General features: G+C 30.5%; 1 pseudogene across 1 annotated transcript; it reads left to right on the forward strand.

The window, feature by feature from the left end:
• The first annotated feature begins 3,202 nt into the window (after positions 1-3,202).
• LOC143242481 (transmembrane protein 179-like) lies at positions 3,203-11,569 on the forward strand (annotated as a pseudogene). Its single transcript, XR_013022808.1, has 5 exons — positions 3,203-3,463; positions 4,316-4,628; positions 7,478-7,606; positions 8,272-8,355; positions 8,793-11,569. The product of XR_013022808.1 is annotated as a transmembrane protein 179-like (transcript).
• Positions 11,570-19,263: the final 7,694 nt, after the last annotated feature.

Raw genomic sequence — 19,263 nt, forward strand, 5'->3', positions numbered from 1 at the left:
TTTTGGCAATCAGAATCAGGCCAATTATTGTATGATCAAGTGATAATCAAAATCAATAGAATAGAATTTATCAAATTTCCCAGTCATGGAAAACTCATTCTGAGAAATTAGAAACAACAGTCTTCAGATTTGTAAGTAGGCTTATCCAGACTGATAACCAAGCTGATGAATATTTCCAAAGATCAACTTATTCCTCCAAGGAACATCAGCCTCCTGAAACCCAACAGACTAAAGTCTCTACCAAACCACAAAATATCACCGTATGAAAGTCATCATTCAAGCTCAAGAGAACTCAGAATTCAACAACTACCAGAACTTGTCCATTTTAACATCAACCTCTCAACTGTCCAATGTCATCAAATGTTATTAAAATCATCAAGTACATCTTACCAGGAATATTTAGCAATTGTTTTTCTTCCACAACTTCTGCCAGGCACAGTCAGGTCAATTTTATTAGGCACCTTGGCCATGAAAGTGAGTTTTCTCAGGGTCTTCCCATTTTTCCCTCAGCAAAATTTTCAAATTAGGATTGGATTGCATCTCCCAAAATGTTTCCAGATCTTTAGAAACACAATTACTCCTGATGTTCTGAAATGCTCCACCACATTAGTCTAGCAACAAATACCTATGTTTCTAATTAAAATTTTCACATGTTAGTCCAGAATCCTTAGCATTCATAAGACGTAATTTTAAAACATGAAGTATTGTTAAGAGAAATAAAGTTTTTGTTTTCTCCTGGGGTTTGAAAGATGTTTTAACTTAAGTAACTACCACAAAGAAGTTGATTGATCACTATAAGCAAATACTTCCAAAATGACTAACCTATTGGACAGATAAGAAACATTCTATTTCATTATTTTACAGTCCTGTTACTTATGAATATGCATAGTTCCAGAAAGTTGCTAATAAAGTTAGTTGTAGCTCAGCAAACATGATTGCTGAATGGTTGGATTGGTTGTAAAAAAAGAAAAAACTAGATATTTTGGGATTTTCAACTAGGAATCACGGTGGTAGGTAATTGTTGTAACTAACTGCCCATTACATCTGTAATTAACAAAGGGAGTTTATACACCTTTATTTACAGTAAAAGTGATACAGTGTGAGTGTTGAGATTTGAAATGCATCTTATGAAAGCATATGTGTCAAGCTGAGAGGTGACAACTTTTAAATAATTCAATCAACATGTTGTAGATATTTATCATAATGCATTTAAAGTTGTCATTTCTGTCTTTTAAGGTTGAAAAGGGGATTGTTAAGTATGCAATGAAGAGACTGTTAAAAGCATTTTTTTAAGTGGCAAGACAAATAGGAATATTAGTTTGTATTTACAGTTATTGGATACAGTTCTAAAGAAGTTTAATTTTGTTATTGGTCACATCTGGAGTATTATGTTCAGTCTTGACTTCCTTACCAAAATAACATTTGGAAGTACACCAGATATTTTGCAGGAGCATGTCATCATCTCTCTCCTCCTTCTCTTCAAATAATGGATTTGTCTGTTCTATATTTTCATCACATGCTTCCCCAGTTTCAGAACAACACAGATGTCAATGCAATTGAACATTGTTTTTAGCATCATGACTTAGTGCAGCCACAGCAAAAGGACTACAGATTTTATTCAGTGCTCATGGTTGAAACCCACTCTTCCATCCATACTTTTCTGATTACACGACCTCACGGTTTGCCATGGTTTCATTTGCATTGAGGGTGATACCTATGAGTCCACCAGCTACTTTCACAAAGTAGTTAATGGGCTTCAGTTTTAAATGTTGCAAACTAGTGATTTGCTTTCATCACAAATTTTCCATGAGACTCTTTTTTCATGGAATATTTTCCCAAGCTATTGCTCTTTGAAACTGGTTGCTTTCAGATATGGTAGAAACAGTAAATGTATGGGAGTTTAATGGAAGGCTTGATAAATATTTTTATAAAAGGGATGGCTTTACGTTATTGATTTTCCTTATTATTATTACTATTGATTGTTTAATGAATGGAAGAGCCTTGTTGGACCAACAAGTATCTTGTTGCCCTTAAATATTATGTTGTGAATAAGGGTTTGCATAACCATTTTTTGTTGCAGCATATCCATGCAAATTGTCACATCATCATTTTGTATTCACCAACCTAAAAGTTGCACGTTATTTATCTTTTGTATATTGTTGAGTTTTACTTGCTTTTATTGCTTTTTTAAATGGTTTTGCATTTTTTTTATTTCTTCAAATTAATATTTAGGTATTTCATTTCTATAAACATATTCCATAACCTTGTATATGTTTCTAGAGATTGTTATTTTTCAGCAAGATACTAAGTATCTGGCAAGGTGATTAAACATTTGGATTTAAGTAAGAGTCATATTTTTATGTATATTTTCTGTAGTTTCATGAGACACTGAAAACTATTAAATATGTTTGTAGCTATAAAAATGTGATTGATTTTGTTTCCTTTCTTGTCTTCTTTTTTTTTTTTGAAAAATATCAACAGATTAGGTTAGATGCAATAATATTTTTAACAAAAGATCTTGTATATTTCCAGGTGAATGTGTTTATACTGCTGTTTGTTATACTGTCTAGTATCTACAACTGTAAGAAATATTTTTTACAGATATTAAAGTATTTTACTGACAGCTAATATTGTCTAGACAATTTCAGCACTTTAAATTTTAACCTGTGTATTGCTCTGCATATGTAATTTATAACATGTCAGCAGGCTTTGTCTTAACAAGTCAGTAAACAAAACCTTAAGAAACCTGTAATTTACAGCACGTACACACACACACACACTTTTCTGAGAAGTTTTTAGTTGAATATATCTATCAGTGACTAAATGTTATTCAGTGACAACCTCTATTCACTGATTGTTACAAATGATTTAAAACTAAAAGAATTCAGAGTGGGATTACTTTGCAGTAGCTGATTTTAAATTAAAAAGCAATTTACAATTATTTGAAAAACAATAAGCATGGTGAAGACTACTGAAATGCCTACCAAAAAACAAACCATTCAGGATTGTTAAAAAAAAACACCAAAAAACTGTGGAGTATTAAAGATTATCTTCCTAAATAGTTGCACTATGCAACTGATCAGATTGTTGCAGTAGATAACTAATCATATTTAACTGTTACTGATGATAGGTTTGTTCACTTGATGAAAAAAGTACGATTTAAATATGAATAACTAAGCAAAATTGTTTCTGAAAAAAATTCCCCTCATATATATGAAAGTGTAAAACTACATCAGCGATCAGAGTTGAAAGATGAGTGACATTTCTCTAACAACAGTTACTAGGTAATGCACAATAATAAACAACAGTTTTACTGATTTCACAGGACACTTGGATTTGCTACATGATTCACTAATATGAGGCATTTTCCTAGAAGTCATACTTGCAATGTTACAGGGAAAATACTGGAAGTGTAAAGAATATGTGGGAAATTAAAAGGAAAATATTCACCTTCTTATAAGAGGTAATGAAGCAAATTATATAAAATGTTCTGATGATGCTAGGTTATAAAGGGAATCTTCTTCCCTCCACAGATTATTGTATGATCACGAATATTGATCTCGCAATAGGCAGTAGAAAAATTGTTACATATTTCAACCACTCCTGTCTATAATGATCAAAATGATATAAAATGCCTCAAAGAAGCTTATACATGGATTTATGAAAAATATTAAAGTTAAGAATGAATTTGTATAAAGCACAAAAACAAATTAACTAAATTATATTTTAGCTCACTTAAAACAATAGTTGTTACTGATGGAATTTGAACAGTACTTAGCAGACATGCATAGTATTTACATCTTGATCATCTCTGTTGCCTTTTTAATGAAACAAACTGTAAAAACATTTGAATCTATAAAGGAAAAGTTTTATGTTATGTAGCTATTTAACCATCTTTTTTATGATTATTAAGAAAATATTACCTTATGTTGTAGAACTTGAACATTTAGTTTTTAAAAAACTGAAGTTGTCTATGGCTAATTATTTAGAAGACTGCTTAAAATAGACTTAATGATACTGATTGAGAGGATTGTTAATAAATTGTAATATTTTCTGACTCTAGTAAAATTATTTCAGTACATTTTTAAGTTTAATAACCTGACGGAATGGACTATCCAACAAAAAGACCAAATAGGCTGGATTCTAGATACCCAGTGCAACTTTTTTTATGTTCTTGTAAAACTAAGAAATAGCAACCAGTTTACATCATAGAAAGGTTTGACCAAAATGTATAAAAATGCCAGAAGAAATTATATATTATGAGTTTGTAATTTTCTTCTCATTTCTAAAACTTTTTTTTTTTTTAACTTAACAGCTGCTACATAGTTGAAAACAAGAAATATGGGTTTAGGAAACAAGTTACTTCTAAGTCAAGCAACAGGTTACACTGTGACCTTTCTGCTCTCCTTATGTGTGGTTGTTCCTTTGAGCATCAACACAAAAAACTTCATGGGCCATTGTTTATTATACACCACTGGCTACTTTGACAAAGATGGGGGTTACCTACGAGCCTCCTGGGCTTCTTCAAGTTATTGTAGCTTTGTTCTGTTTGTGGGAGTAATGATGATGGTTATGTCTGTAATTCAAGTTGTTCGATTTTCAGTTTTTCTCTTCAAAGGAGTAGACAGGTAAGATGGAGATTATCATCTTTTGATAAATCTGAGTTGTCCTATTTAGTGACTTGTGAGGTACTCTTAAGCACCAGGAAAAAATATAAAATAAACCTTCTCTACTTTTAGATTCTTTGATGTGTTGAGACTTAATTACTTAATATTTGTTACCTATTATTATAATACTGTAGAATTTTAATATTAATAAGCATGAATATAGCAGTGATACATGTTTTGTTGTTATTGGTAACTGAGTATCCAACCTGAGCCATGCTCAGAATATTACATGATTCATCATTAGCTCAAAGTTGGACAATCTTGTTATAGATCTTAATTATATTAAATTATAAATACCTGTGTTATGAAATTAGAAAAGTATTTATATCTGTTGTTTTGTCAGTTTGCATACAGTACTAGTGATTAATTACAATATCAAATGTTTTGTGTCCAAACTACACTTTAATTAACCCTTTCATGATAGGTAAGGGATCAATGACCATGTCATTGTATTTATTGACTTGCATTCAAAATTTTATTGACATACTTTTTTATGAACTTATGTCAGTAATTTTGGTATCAAATTGTAGATTATAATTCAAACTTTATTATTATATGAGTCAACCTCTTAATTTAAAAGTAAATATTAAAATAACATACCAAAATATACATTTTAACAAGTCATGTGGTATGTTGAATGCAGCACTGTTTAAAATTAGATGTTTGTGATTTCAAATACTAAGTCTATGGTCTTGTACAAATTAGGAACTTGAATTGCCAATATTGCTAAGATAGAACATAAAATAAGAACCTCTTATCTTTATTTTGCTGAGATATGGATTATGTACTGAATCAAACACAGTGATCCCATTCAACTCTTTACATTTTTTAAATGGTCCATTTTATACTCTGACTACTGTATATAGCATGTAAATAACCAATGAACAACTTAGAATGTCTCCCCAGTGGTTTTCTAAGCCATTTTAATCTGTGGAAAGGCTACCACCTTCTTTTGAACCAAGATTTCAACAAGGTAGGTTGTGTCTACTATCTGCTCAAAGTTTCATATTTTTTAAACTTAAATACAGCATTGTTTCTAAGTTTAATAAACTTGTAATGGAATTCTATGGTATGAGTATAGTTATTTGTGATTTTTTTAGTTATTTAATTGTATATACATAACCTTAAAACAAATTGTTTCATATTCTTCATGTGAAATTTTAATAGGCTTAGCAACTTATCCAGCAGCAAACAAATTCAAAGATTATAGCTAGAAGAGATGATTGTTTGCTTTACTTTTATTGTTTTATATTTTAAGAAAAATAAGTTTCATAACTTATTTCTATATAGTAATAATCTATATACATCTATAATCTGTAATAATTGAAATGTAACTGAATATTACAAAATACTCAATAAAACATGGCCAAGACAGGGAAGACTAGAGATCAGTTTCATATTATTGGATGTGGTAACATAAGAGGATGTGTAACTCATCAATGCAAGTTATGTAATGTTAGCTAGGCATGACCGGTAGGTCAATATAGTCAAAAGTAACAAATATGTAACATTACGAGACTTAAGCTACTAGACTGAACATTTGTATTTTGTGTTACAATGTGTAGTTATTCTAGCATGTAAAAAAAGCTTAATTTGTATTTATTTCCTTTTTTTTCTTTATGATGATTACAAGGTTGATCATGTGACAGGCCCCATGTTTGAAATGTATTTAGTGTTTTAGAGATATGCAAATAATATTTGAGGTTTTTGGAACAATGAATTTTCTTTTTCTTATCCTAACAAAAAATCACCTTGGACTCAGACTAGTAGAGAAACAGTCTCGATATTTTCACAAACAAATCTTTAGTAAACATATTTCATTAAAAAATCTAATTTTGTGTTAACAAAAAATTGTAATCTTTACTAAAAGTCTACTAAATTTTTTGAAGATAGCATATTGTATCAAAAGTTATACTACAAATACTTAACGTGCCTAATACAAAAGCAGAGATGCCAACCATTACAATTTTGGTGTATTCATTACGACTATGCACTCGTACAAACAAATATTACGACTTGTTGCAACTCCCAAATGTATATATTATATAGGCCTACACAATATAGTGATAAATTGTTCCCCCAGGGCTTGAAAGTGGTGAAAAGAAATGTTCTAGTGAGATACAAATAAATTCTGATAATAAATAAAATTGTCCAAATGGCTACTTGCGATAATCATGTTTATGCTTGAAATAATAAAAAAAATATTTGCATCTCCGACGTCTACTAATAATTTGAGTGCGGTGCTTCTCCATACTGGGTACGTGGGGGAATCCATAGTTACATCATCAGTGCTTGTCAGCCAATCAGCTCTCGCATAGATGGGTATTTCTCGTTTTCTAAATGGCATAGAAACCCTAATGAGATTGTTCACAAGATGGAAAAAAAAGAGGCCTCGTTCACCAGATTGTCTTGTTTCTGGCAAATCTAAAAGGACTAAAACCATGAAAGGACTCTGTCTGCAATCATTATGCTCAGTCATTTGAAATAGTTGACATCTCTGCAAAAGGATTAAAAAGTAGTTATGAAATTTGGGATTTAGTCAGAGATGAAAAATATACATAACAAACCTAGAGTTATATAATTTTCTATAATTGATGACATTATCTTTAATGTGTGTCAAAGCAAAGATGATAAAAGTACAAAATCATAATAATTTATGAAAACAGTAATCTGTAGATTGTTTTGATATATGTGTTTCTTCTAACATTTCCCACAAGTTGTCATTGTGAAAAATGAAGAAAGATTAATAATAACAATATCCTCCATGAACAAGTTTATAATTCTAAATTACACAAATTCCTCTCTTTCAGTTCCTTTCTGTCTGCCTTTTTGGACACAGTGATTAACTTGCTGGTGACTGGCTTTATCTTTATAGCTTCTGTCATTGTAACTGGAGGTCTCCATACCTGGTGTAATACTGTCATGCAAAGGTTTCCCTCGTAAGTTACAGATTTTCATTTGCATTCAAGTTATTGATATACTTTTGCTCACTGTAGGGTGTGACATATTCATATTTGGTCTATTAGGATATTTCAAAATTGTTATATAACACTGGTTTATTTTTTGTAGAAAATAAAAAGCTATTAAGAATTCCATTTGATAAAGAATGCAGTTTTCATTAAATGTGTGTTTCATCTAAGTTTGTATCATGGAGTATGTTTGTTTTTGGGTTCAGCTGTGTTATTAGTTTGCAGGTTATGCTGATCCAACCAAGAATAGCCATGCATAATAAACTATTATTTATATTACATATACCATTGTCCCCTGGTGGGACAGCAGTTAGTCTGCAGATCTATAATGTTAGAACCAGGGATTCAATTCCCCTCAGTGGGTGCAGCAGATAGCCCAATGTGGCTTTGCTATAAGAAAACGCACAATATGTGTACCACCACTTCATAATTAACAGTGCAATTCATATTGTCGTCTTTTTTTTTTTTATTATTGGTGCACGTCAAAACAATTGATCTGTTAATAGGTAATAATGTGTTTAAAAATGATGGCCTATATGTATCCTTGACCTTTAAACATCTTGAGAACCTGAAAATGACTTTTCTCAATACATATAATTGATACCTCCTAATCTTGTGATGTTTTAATTGGTTAGTTGTGATGATGCTGAACTACTTCAAATTGATGAAAAGATGGGATTGATACTTTTGGCTTTTACATTCAAATGGGAACAGTTCAGGTAAGTTTATGCTTTTATGTGTAGTGTGAAGTTTAGCACAATATTCATGTTCTTTCTTCAGATACTTTTCCTAGTTGCAAATGGGGAAAAAAAATATATTCATGTATACAGTAGTTTCAAATCTTTTTCCTGATACTTCTCATTGTTAATATGATCAGAATAACACAAATAAATTAATTATTTTTTATATACATATTCAGTGACTTCAAAGGAAAGGAAGGTGGTCTAAGAACTAAAATATTTTTTTTATAATATTGGTAGGGAAACTCAATGTCAGTCTCATAGTATTATATAATTTTGAATACTTTTTTTTAGTGTGACTCCCTGATCTTAAAATGTTTTAGATGTTATTGTAATTGTAAAAAATATCTTGCAATATGTCAGTTTGTTTTAAACTTGTGAAATGGGTATTGAGAGAAAAAACATTATTTTTACAGTTTGGATCATGGAGTTCATGGGTTTGCTGGGTTCTTTTAACTGTTCTATCAACTCGCAAGTTATGCCGGTACCACCAAGAGGAAAATATTCGAATTAGTATGGCTCGAGAACGAAGAAGATTATTGGACCCATCTCAGTGCCCATCTTACACTAATTCAGCAGTGCCATTTTAAACTGATAGAAACTATGAAAGGAGATATTATGAAACTGGTATGATATTTTGTTCAAGGTAACTGGGAGAAGCTAATACTTGTATGTATACAATGCTATAAAGACGCTATACGCATTATGAACATGTGACTACAGACAAGTGTTGTATAAATATTATTGATTGGTAAACTCCCAATTTAGTTTTGAATGTGTTTTGTGATGCCTACATAACCAACTTAGCACTAAACATATTACTGATGATGGGTAGTAAATTTTTATAATTTGCTAACCAACTTATAGTAGACAGTTCACTAAAGCTAAAAGGTTTATTTTATGCTGGTTCTTACCACACTAATATTCTGCTACATTTGATAACCAGTTTGCTACTAAATATTTTGATGCGGATAGACAAAAAGTTTCTGAATGAAGGATCAGGATAAAAATGTATTAGATAATATAAAGGAAATCCTACAATTATGTAAATAAGCCTTCTACAGATTGATTGTTCTTTTAAAACACTTAATAATATTTTGTATAGAGCTTATGATTACTAATACTTTTACATTGTAATATCTATTTAAAATATTATTTTTGAAAAAATAGATGCATTATGTACTTTACAGTATTTGTAGAAAAATGTATTACTCAACCTTTATCACATTACTTATTTTCAGAAAATGATAATTCTATGTATAACACTTCTTAGATTTTTCCACTGAGATCATGTGTCTGTGGTATTTGTACATTTCTTCAGTTTTTCAAATTCAGAGTTTATTAAAAGTATTTGTAATAATATTTACATTTTATTGAATGGGCAAAATGAGAATGAGGTAAGTTTTTTATTATTGAAGTTGATTACTACAACAAAATTCAAGTTGAATTAGTTTACTTTTGATGTGTTATCTCATTAATGCATCATATATAAACAATAGATTTTAAAAATATGTAATGAATATAAGGAATGTGAGGTCCATAACATTTTTCAAACCACGGCAGTTTTGAATTTATTGTAATAGTTTAGATTTTTTGTAACAAGTTCTGTACAATTCATTGGTTTTAGTTTGATTTTAACAAACTTCTGTGGTTGCTTTTATCATTAAACATTGGAGTATGTGCTCCAACCTTTCCTATAATATTGTTTGATTTCAGGTGTAATTGTTTACATTTAAATGCAAGACTTTGATAAATAGTCATTTTGTTTGGTATAATACATTGTTTATCATAGGTTAGCATGCACAGTGGCGCTGTAAACAATCTAATAACATATTACTGTAACTAGGGTTACTTGCAACAATTCTACAGATATGAATTTTTTTTAATACATCAAGACAAAAAATCAATTTGAGCATCAAAAAAGTGTGATGTTAATATTTGTGAAATTATTAAGAGGCCTTTTGAAATATTTTACCAAAGATGGCTTAAAGCATCAATATTTATTGATTTTGTCTTATGTATATTGCAAAAACTGTAAATATGGCTTTAGGCATTCTTTACAAATAACTGTTAATCTTATTAGATTAGTAATCCTACCTGTTGATGACATGTTGACCAAATGAATCTCTGCTGTTTTTTATATTGATGTTATGTCATTTTTTATTTTAACTGCAAGAATGTGTGTTGTATTATTAGGATGCAGTTGTATTAAAGTATTTCTTTTTCTTGAGCAGTGGTGCTTTAACAGCAAGTACACTAGAAACATGTTTTAGTTCAAAAATTGCAACTGTATTTATTTCTAATAGAGTATTTCAGTAGAATTATTTTTAAAAGTAAAATAAAAATTCAGATTAACTTCACTACTATGAAGAAAAATAATTAAAGATAGAAGGTGGTAATATAGTATTTCAAAATGAATTACAGCATTAAATAAAACAAACTGTAAAAAGCTACTTCCTTTTCAAGTGTTGAATAAATGTTCCTGCAGTATCAGTATTGTGAGTTTTAACTGTTCTTTTAAACATAATGTATTCAAGTTATTCTTTATATAACTTTTAGTGCATTCTGTAAGTATTTGGTATTGTTGTTGTATTCCTTAATATATTACTTTCTAAACTCATGAAGCTGACTTACAGTATATGTACTTGTAAATCCACAAGTGATTTGTTTTATTCATCTTCGGATAGCCAGTGTAAAAAAAAATTGAGTTTTCCATATTTTAAAATATACTGGTATTCATCCAGTCAAAAATATATCTTGTTCATTTAGCAAGCAGTTAGTGAGAATTTGTTTTGAATATTTTTAAGAGATTCATTATTAGATCCTGTAAGTCCCACTCTCAGTGGGAACTTTTATAAAAATATTCCAAACATTGTGATTTTTCCCAATTTAAAAGAAAAAAATTATGAATTTGATTATTGTTTAATGATACAAACAGGATATTTCATATATATATAGGGCTTAATTTTCTAACTAAATAAATGTTTCTTCAAAAGACAGCACTTGTTTTTAATTATTAACCCTTGACCATATATAAAGCTAGAAGTAAGAAAAGAAAAATAATTTGTTAATGTATGAAATTATCACCTTATCTAGAAGGAAAGTTGGTATTGAAAAATAAGTATTTCTGTGATTAGTTCATGTACATTTACTATAAGTGCAAAATAAATGAGAATTCATAATTCAAATGAAAGTATGATAAAAGAATGTATTTTATTACATATAAGTCAGATCTTTAAACTTCTGTTAATCAGTACATTTCTTCATATTATAATTTTGATACATATATTAATTCCATTTTAAAGTTTGATTGTAAGGGTGGATATAGGTATGTGTGTGTATTTTCACATCGGTACCTTGTCACTAAGTTAATTGGAAGGTTCCCCTTTTAAGAAAGTGTTACTTATATTTCTTTCATCTCACAACCTACTATATTTATATTACAGAAAACATTAGTTAAAATGTAATTAATCATTTTTGAAATCAATATAGTTGAAAGCCATTAATAATATTCTCCTCTTTCTTGTCAAAACAAAAAATAAATTAAGAAGGTAATGCTGAAAAATAGTTTATAATTTAAGTGTGAGGATTACTTAAATGCAAGTTGGATAACCAAACTGGGAGTAAAACTATTTTTTATAGCTGAATGTCTTGAGAATTTCAAAAGTATACAAGTATAGTCTCTCTTAGCATGGGTAAAGTTGTCTGATGCAATAACCTTGGAGTGAAGTTTGCCAGAGTGCCAAACAGCTGTAGTGAAAGGGCTGACTTGTTCTTGCTTCCAATGAGCACTTTGAATTTTCTCTTAATAACTGCAGGTATAGTTTTTAGAGTAACCCACCTGAAACAGAGCTTTAAGATTAATCAAATTATGCAGATCCAGCAGACTCCCTTTCTTCCTGGTATCTGGCAGTTGTTACTTTATAAAGCAATGTTCCATGAATTGAGGAATGAAGGAACAAATATTTTCTGAAATATCTTCAGCAGTGCTCTCTTCAATAATCTTGCACAGTTTATTCTCATTGTCATTTTTCAAAATGTACCATGTTACAACATCAGCATCTGAAAAATTAAATGCAGTTTGGAAACCTTGGCAATCTTTGCATTTGGTGCACTGGTTTAGTCAACATTTTCTTGTGGCAGGACTAGAAATAAATTTGTCTGGTTGTTCACAGCAATAAATTGAAAGTTATTGCAACTCTTATTTAGTACATTTATGGCAGTGATGATGTTCTCATGGTATTTGCAAATACAAACATTGTGCATTAGCTTGTCAATCAGCATTACATGTTTTGGTCAGAGCTCAGCAAACTTGCTTTTGTCTATCTCTGCATCAAGATACTCTTCAGAGAAAAGAAAAAAAAAGAAGTATTTGATAGAGGAAGTCAGATGTCTTGCTTGTACTTTTTTTTTTTAGTGCCATCCTCTTTCCCTGTTGGTGCTTGCTTGTTTGTATTATCTTTTTCATAACCAGGGCAACTGTTTCCAAAGCCAGAAGTGAGGATGCCAATAAGACACTTAACCACTGTGTATGGTAAACTCTTCAGCAAGTGCATTGATCAGTTTACAATACACAGCTTTCTTGTGCTTAAGTGTTTGCAACAAGGCTAGGGTCATAGCCTGCCAAGGATGAGAAAGTGCTTCTCTCAAGGCACTGGCACTCATTAAATGGTGGAAAGATTATGCTGCAGTTTGAGCTCTTTTTCACAGCTCTTCACTTGGCTACACACTTCCAAGTCTACTCCTACCAGGTCTCTCCAAGCATCTTATGCACACTTTTTTGTAGATTCATTTTGTGTTTTCTTTTTACATCTACATTTAATTTGACAGTGCACATTTATATTTGGCATACTGTTCTTCATTTATCTTTATCCTTTGTCTACTTCTGGACTGTCACTTTGCCATGGTTTGTGGCATTTTTCATCTCAAGAAGACAATGACTCATAATGAGATTCAAGTTTTTACATGGAGATGTTACATACCTGTACCAGTAGCAGTACTTTCATTTTATCAAAACCTTGTTGTATGGGATTCAATTTTAATAATTTCAACCAATAAGTATATCAGTTCATTATTTAGATTTGATTCTGATGTATCTTGGACACATTTTCACTACCCCATACCTTGTTAAAATTCACCATATTGAATTATATTTCCCTGAGTAATAAAGTTTAATTATATTTTTTCTCAAATCAGTTTATTATAAACAGTTATATATTGCCATAGAAAGCAATCTTAGATTATACATACCTTTGCTATAGGTATAGGTAGGCATAGTCAGCCATCAACAATGAGCTTGAAACAGGAAGTCTAGGAAATCTAAAGCAGTGTATAATATCATAATTAAGCTGTTTAGGATGCCATCTATTGACAAAGAATATGATTTGACTTAAGATCACACTGATGCATGGGCTCTATGAAGTTCTGCTTTAGTAACTTACAAGGGTGATCGACATTCACGAGGTTTAATGTATGTTTATGATACAGAAATGCCAATACTAGCACCATCGTTTCCATTTCTACTTTTGGAAAATTGTTATTGGCTGATTTTAATTACCAATAAATCATGTCCTACATAAATAAGAGTTTTGTGACTGATACTACATCAGTGATACAGCTCTCTCTTTAACCAGTTACTGATAATATGCAAAGAGATAAAACAGTTTTAAAGTTACATTTTACCTTACTTTTCTAGTCACTAACTTAATTACAAAATATAGATTTTATAAATTAGTAATCAGGGCAGTGGTACAAGAAAGATCCAGATGTTCAATTATTTCAATTTTAAGACAGCCCAGCTTATAAGCCCCCACTTGGGAAAGCTGGCAAATGGGCAAAAGAATGAGATTTAGACTTGAAGTATTTGTTTCAAGAAACCACAAAGTCTGTTCTGAGTCACAAGATGGGTTTTATTTTTCATCTATATTATCTTCATTGTGGAAGTGCACATTTTCCATTGTAAGTAAACTACATATAAAATGTGTATTTAGTCCTGTCTGCCAACCACATAATGTGTAATAACAACATACACCTGATTTTAGTCAATACATAACTCAATTACATTTATATAAATACCGTTATTACTTAAGTATGCATGTTACATAATCACCCTTGTCAGTGTAGAATGTAATCTTTCAGCTACAGCAGCAACTATGTAAAAGGCAGTAGTTGTATCATGTATTAATTCTTGCTGATTACATGAATATCAAGCTGCATTACATTGCATGTAAAAAATATTTTGTAGTAATGTGTATTTTGTCAATTGATAGCCGCAGCTAAGCAATATTACAACTATGAGCATATCTTGTATATGTAAAAAAAAAATTGTTGGTATGGGTAGAGAGTACTGAGTAGGGGAGGAAACAACGCTTTGACCTTCTTCGGTCATTGTTGAAACGTTGTTCACCTCTACTACAGTGCTTTCTCACCCATACCAGTTTGTTTTAAATATATAATTTTCGCTACAAGTGGGTTTTCTCATCATCATTGATTATGAGTATCTCCTCTTTGTAAGATTGCACAACTTTCATTTTGTAGTATTACATATGTAACTGACTTGGATAGAATTTGTTATAATCACAATTTACTCATTTAATCTATCTCACACCATAACAGTAATTATTCATGAATATTGGTGATGTAAATAGTGCCTATGCCATTACTATGTTTGAGATGTGACAGTTGGCCTGGTATTGGGTGAAAAGCCTCATAAACACTAACAGCGTGACTGACATACTGCAACATATGCTTTTTTTACTTTCCTCCAAGTTCTTAGAATTACTATAAATCTATAAATTTCTGTAAAAGATAGAAAAACACTGCTTTACTTTTTTATTGTTGTTTTGTAGTTTATAAAAGCTAATTATTTTACAGGTTCAATGAATTAAAATATTTTACATATTATGAAATGCATTTTATATAATACAATAATATATAGAAATTTCTTCAATTAGTTAAACATATATCTGCAACTAACTGGATTTTTATAAGTATATAAAGTATACTGTTGACTAATTAATAATTAGCCAACAGACATATTTCTTAGGACTTGTTAATTTAAATTTTAAAAAATTATTAAATCTAACAACTCATACAAATATAGTGGTATCAAGCAGTTTAGGCAGTTACAATATATTTTTTATATGCAGACTACTTTGCAATAATATTTCATCAATAATATATCATCAAAACTGTTTTGTTAAAGATCAAATACATTCATAAGTAATCACATTATTTAAGCAGTTATCAGTCCTGCTTTAAGATTTATTAATATTTATTTTCTTAAACAATCCAAAAATCAACAATTTTGACACATGCTGTGAAATAATTGCATGTAAAAAGGTTTAAGTATTATCATAACCATAAAAATGTATATCAGCATCGGGTAACATTCTCATTTAATCTATAAGCAGTTTTTTTCTAATATATTTATAATGTTCTTGTAATTTATTGACTATTATGAAGACATACATGGCAAAAAATGCTATTTTACAGGGTGTTTCGAAAGTTACTGTGCAGTTTTGTAATCATATTTTATTCAGTCTATTTCAAGCCAGCAACTGATAGCAGTGTTTAGAAACAAAATAAGAAAGATCCAGGCCTGCATTGATGCCAACAGGGGTCACTTTCAACGTTGTTTATAATTGTCATTCATATTCACCTCCTGTATTCTATATTGAAACATGTCTGTTAATATATACATATAAGTGCACAGTGACTTTCCGAACACCCTGTATTACACTAAGGTTCATGTTTGTAAACATAATGGAATTTTAAAGGAAATGGATATTTTGTGCTATCTGAATATGCATGTTGTTCCCATGGTGATTGAGCTAGTTTTGTTGACCAATAACTGATCACTGTGATGTTTTTTTCCAATTTCCTGCTTTCCATAAATCAGATATACAGGGTGATCCAATGAGAGATATCCCACTGATTTTGTATAGGAAAAATATAACACACTACTGACATAAACATACCTTACTGGAATAGAACACTGGACTTTTCTAACAATGTCAGTTTTAAGTTACCAAACCTTCCAGCAACTTTCTTACACAATAAACATATGATGGTACACTTTTTACAAGATCTTGGAGGTTATTAACTTCAACACTGAATATTTCTTTTCTTGAGTTCATTGGTATTCCAGGTTTTTGGCATACACTGCCCTTAGTATAATTCTACAGTAAAAATCTATTATGTTAAAGCTTAACAAATGAGAAATCCACTTCATTAGGTCATCTCACTGTTGACAATATTTGGAAGTAAAGAATGCTCCCAATGACTAACATTAATTGGGGGTCTACATATGCTAGTGCTCAGAAATTGGTTGCTGTGTTCCACAAATAACAAAAGTTAGGTTTGTGGACATATCCTCATTTAGACAGAACAGCATATCCCCAAATTCTAAAATAGCAACCATTTGTTGTGATGTACTATGTTTTGATAAATCTGTGTCCTTTAATTGATGCAAAACTGGTCTCATTGTTCCGATCATCATCCAAAATCAGGGACACAGTTCAATTCCAAACATGCTCTTTAAATGAAATTTGTTGTTTTAACAGACCTAGTTTCTATTTAATATTTAAATTGTTTTCTGCTGAGAGGGAGAAAATCAAAAATATCTCTAAATAAATGTTGTGTATAATATGTAGCTAAACTATGAACTTTCTTCTATTCAGTATTTTGCCTACAAATAAAACAAAATATAGTTATTTTTCCCATAAGAAATCAGTGCAGTATCTCTTGTTTCATCAACCCTGTTTTGTTTTTTTTATACCAGAAAGTTTTGCCAAACTAGTGAAATTTGTCCAACAGGTAGAGTTTTACGGTTGAACTCCCCAAAGCATATTGACAATACTAATGCAAAACACTGAATTAATATATGAAAAAGAATCCAGATTAAACCATTGACACTACAGCTGTATTTTACTATAGTAGTTACACATTAAATAACTAAAAATGCTTTATCATTAAATATTTAAGTGCACACATAGACTTAGGTGAAGAAATATGTAGTGTTTTTCTGTACCGTAAGTAACGTGCAGAACTGATAAGATCCCAATTAAACACAATTTTTTCAAAGTGTTACTATAATTCACAAACACACAATTTGAAAGGTTTTCTTACTTTTTCTACATTCCTTACCAGTAGCTTGACAAAATTTTATTACAGAGAGCATTCAAAACCTATGTTACTGAACATAAATGGCATGTAAAACTTACTGACTTGGTATGGTAGACTCGCACTTCACACTAACAGCAGTCAATATCTATGTAGAAATAAATCAACTGACATTACTACTGCCCATGAACACATAGGATAAACTTATGTTGCTACTATCAAGCAAAAGACAGAATAAATTTATCCATGCAATTGCTCTTAGTCAACAACTAGAATAAACATACCCATGTCATTACTATCAGTCAACACATAAAATAACTCTAAACATGTCATTACTACCAGTCAACATCTAGAGTTAATATACCCATATCGTTACTATAGGTAACCATCAAGAATAAACATACCCACATCATTACTATCAGTCAATATCCAGAACAAACCTACTCGTCTTTACTATTAGTCAACATCTAAAATAAATATACCAGTGTCCTTACTACCAGTCAACATTTAGAATAAACATACCCATATCATTACTATTGGTCAACACATAGAATAACCCTAAACGTCATTACTACCAGTCAACGTCTAGAATTAATTTTCTCATATCGTTACTATAAGTAAACATACAGAATAACCCTCAACATGTCATTACTATCAATCAACATCTTGAATGAATATACCCACGTTGTTACCACCAGTCAACATCTAGAATAAACATCCCCACATCATTACTATCAATCAACATCTTGAATGAATATACCCATGTCATTACTATATGTCAATATATAAAATAAACGTACCCAAGGTATTACTATAAGCCAACATTTAAAATAAACATACCCACTTCATTACCATCAGTCAACATTGAGAACAAACATACCCACATTATTACTATCAGTCAACATGTAGAATAAACATACCCACATTATTACTATAAGTCAACATGTAGAATAAACATACCTGTGTCATTACTATCAGTCAACATCTAGAATAAACATACCACATCATTATTAACAGTCAACATGTAGAATAAACATACCTGTGTCATTACTATCAGTCAACATCTAGAATAAACATACCACATCATTATTAACAGTCAACATGTAGAATAAACATACCTGTGTCATTACTATCAGTCAACATGTAGAATAAACATACCACATCATTATTAACAGTCAACATGTAGAATAAATATACCTGTGTCATTACTATCAGTCAACATCTAGAATAAACATACCACATCATTATTAACAGTCAACATGTAGAATAAACATACCTGTGTCATTACTATCAGTCAACATCTAGAATAAACATACATCATTATTAACAGTCAACATCTAGAATAAACATACCACATCATTATTAACAGTCAACATCTAGAATAAACATACCCATTTCATTTACTATCCATCAACATCTATAATGAACCTACCCAAGTCATTACTATCAGTCAACATCTTGAACAAACATATCCATGTGATTAATATCAATCAATGATAGAATAACTCTACCCATATCATTCCTATAATTCACCACATAAAATAACCCTACTGACATCATTACTATCAGTCAACATCCAGAATAAATCTACCCACATCATTACTATCAGTCAACATCTAGAATATATCTACCCACGTCATTTCTAACAGTCAACATCTATAATAAACCTACCCATATCATTATCAGTTAACATGTAGAATAAACCTACCCATGTGATTACTATCAGTCAACATCTACAATAAACATACCCAAGTCATTACTAAA

This window comes from Tachypleus tridentatus, unplaced genomic scaffold (genome assembly GCF_004210375.1).
Source record: "Tachypleus tridentatus isolate NWPU-2018 unplaced genomic scaffold, ASM421037v1 Hic_cluster_2, whole genome shotgun sequence".
In the NCBI taxonomy this organism is placed as follows: domain Eukaryota; kingdom Metazoa; phylum Arthropoda; class Merostomata; order Xiphosura; family Limulidae; genus Tachypleus; species Tachypleus tridentatus.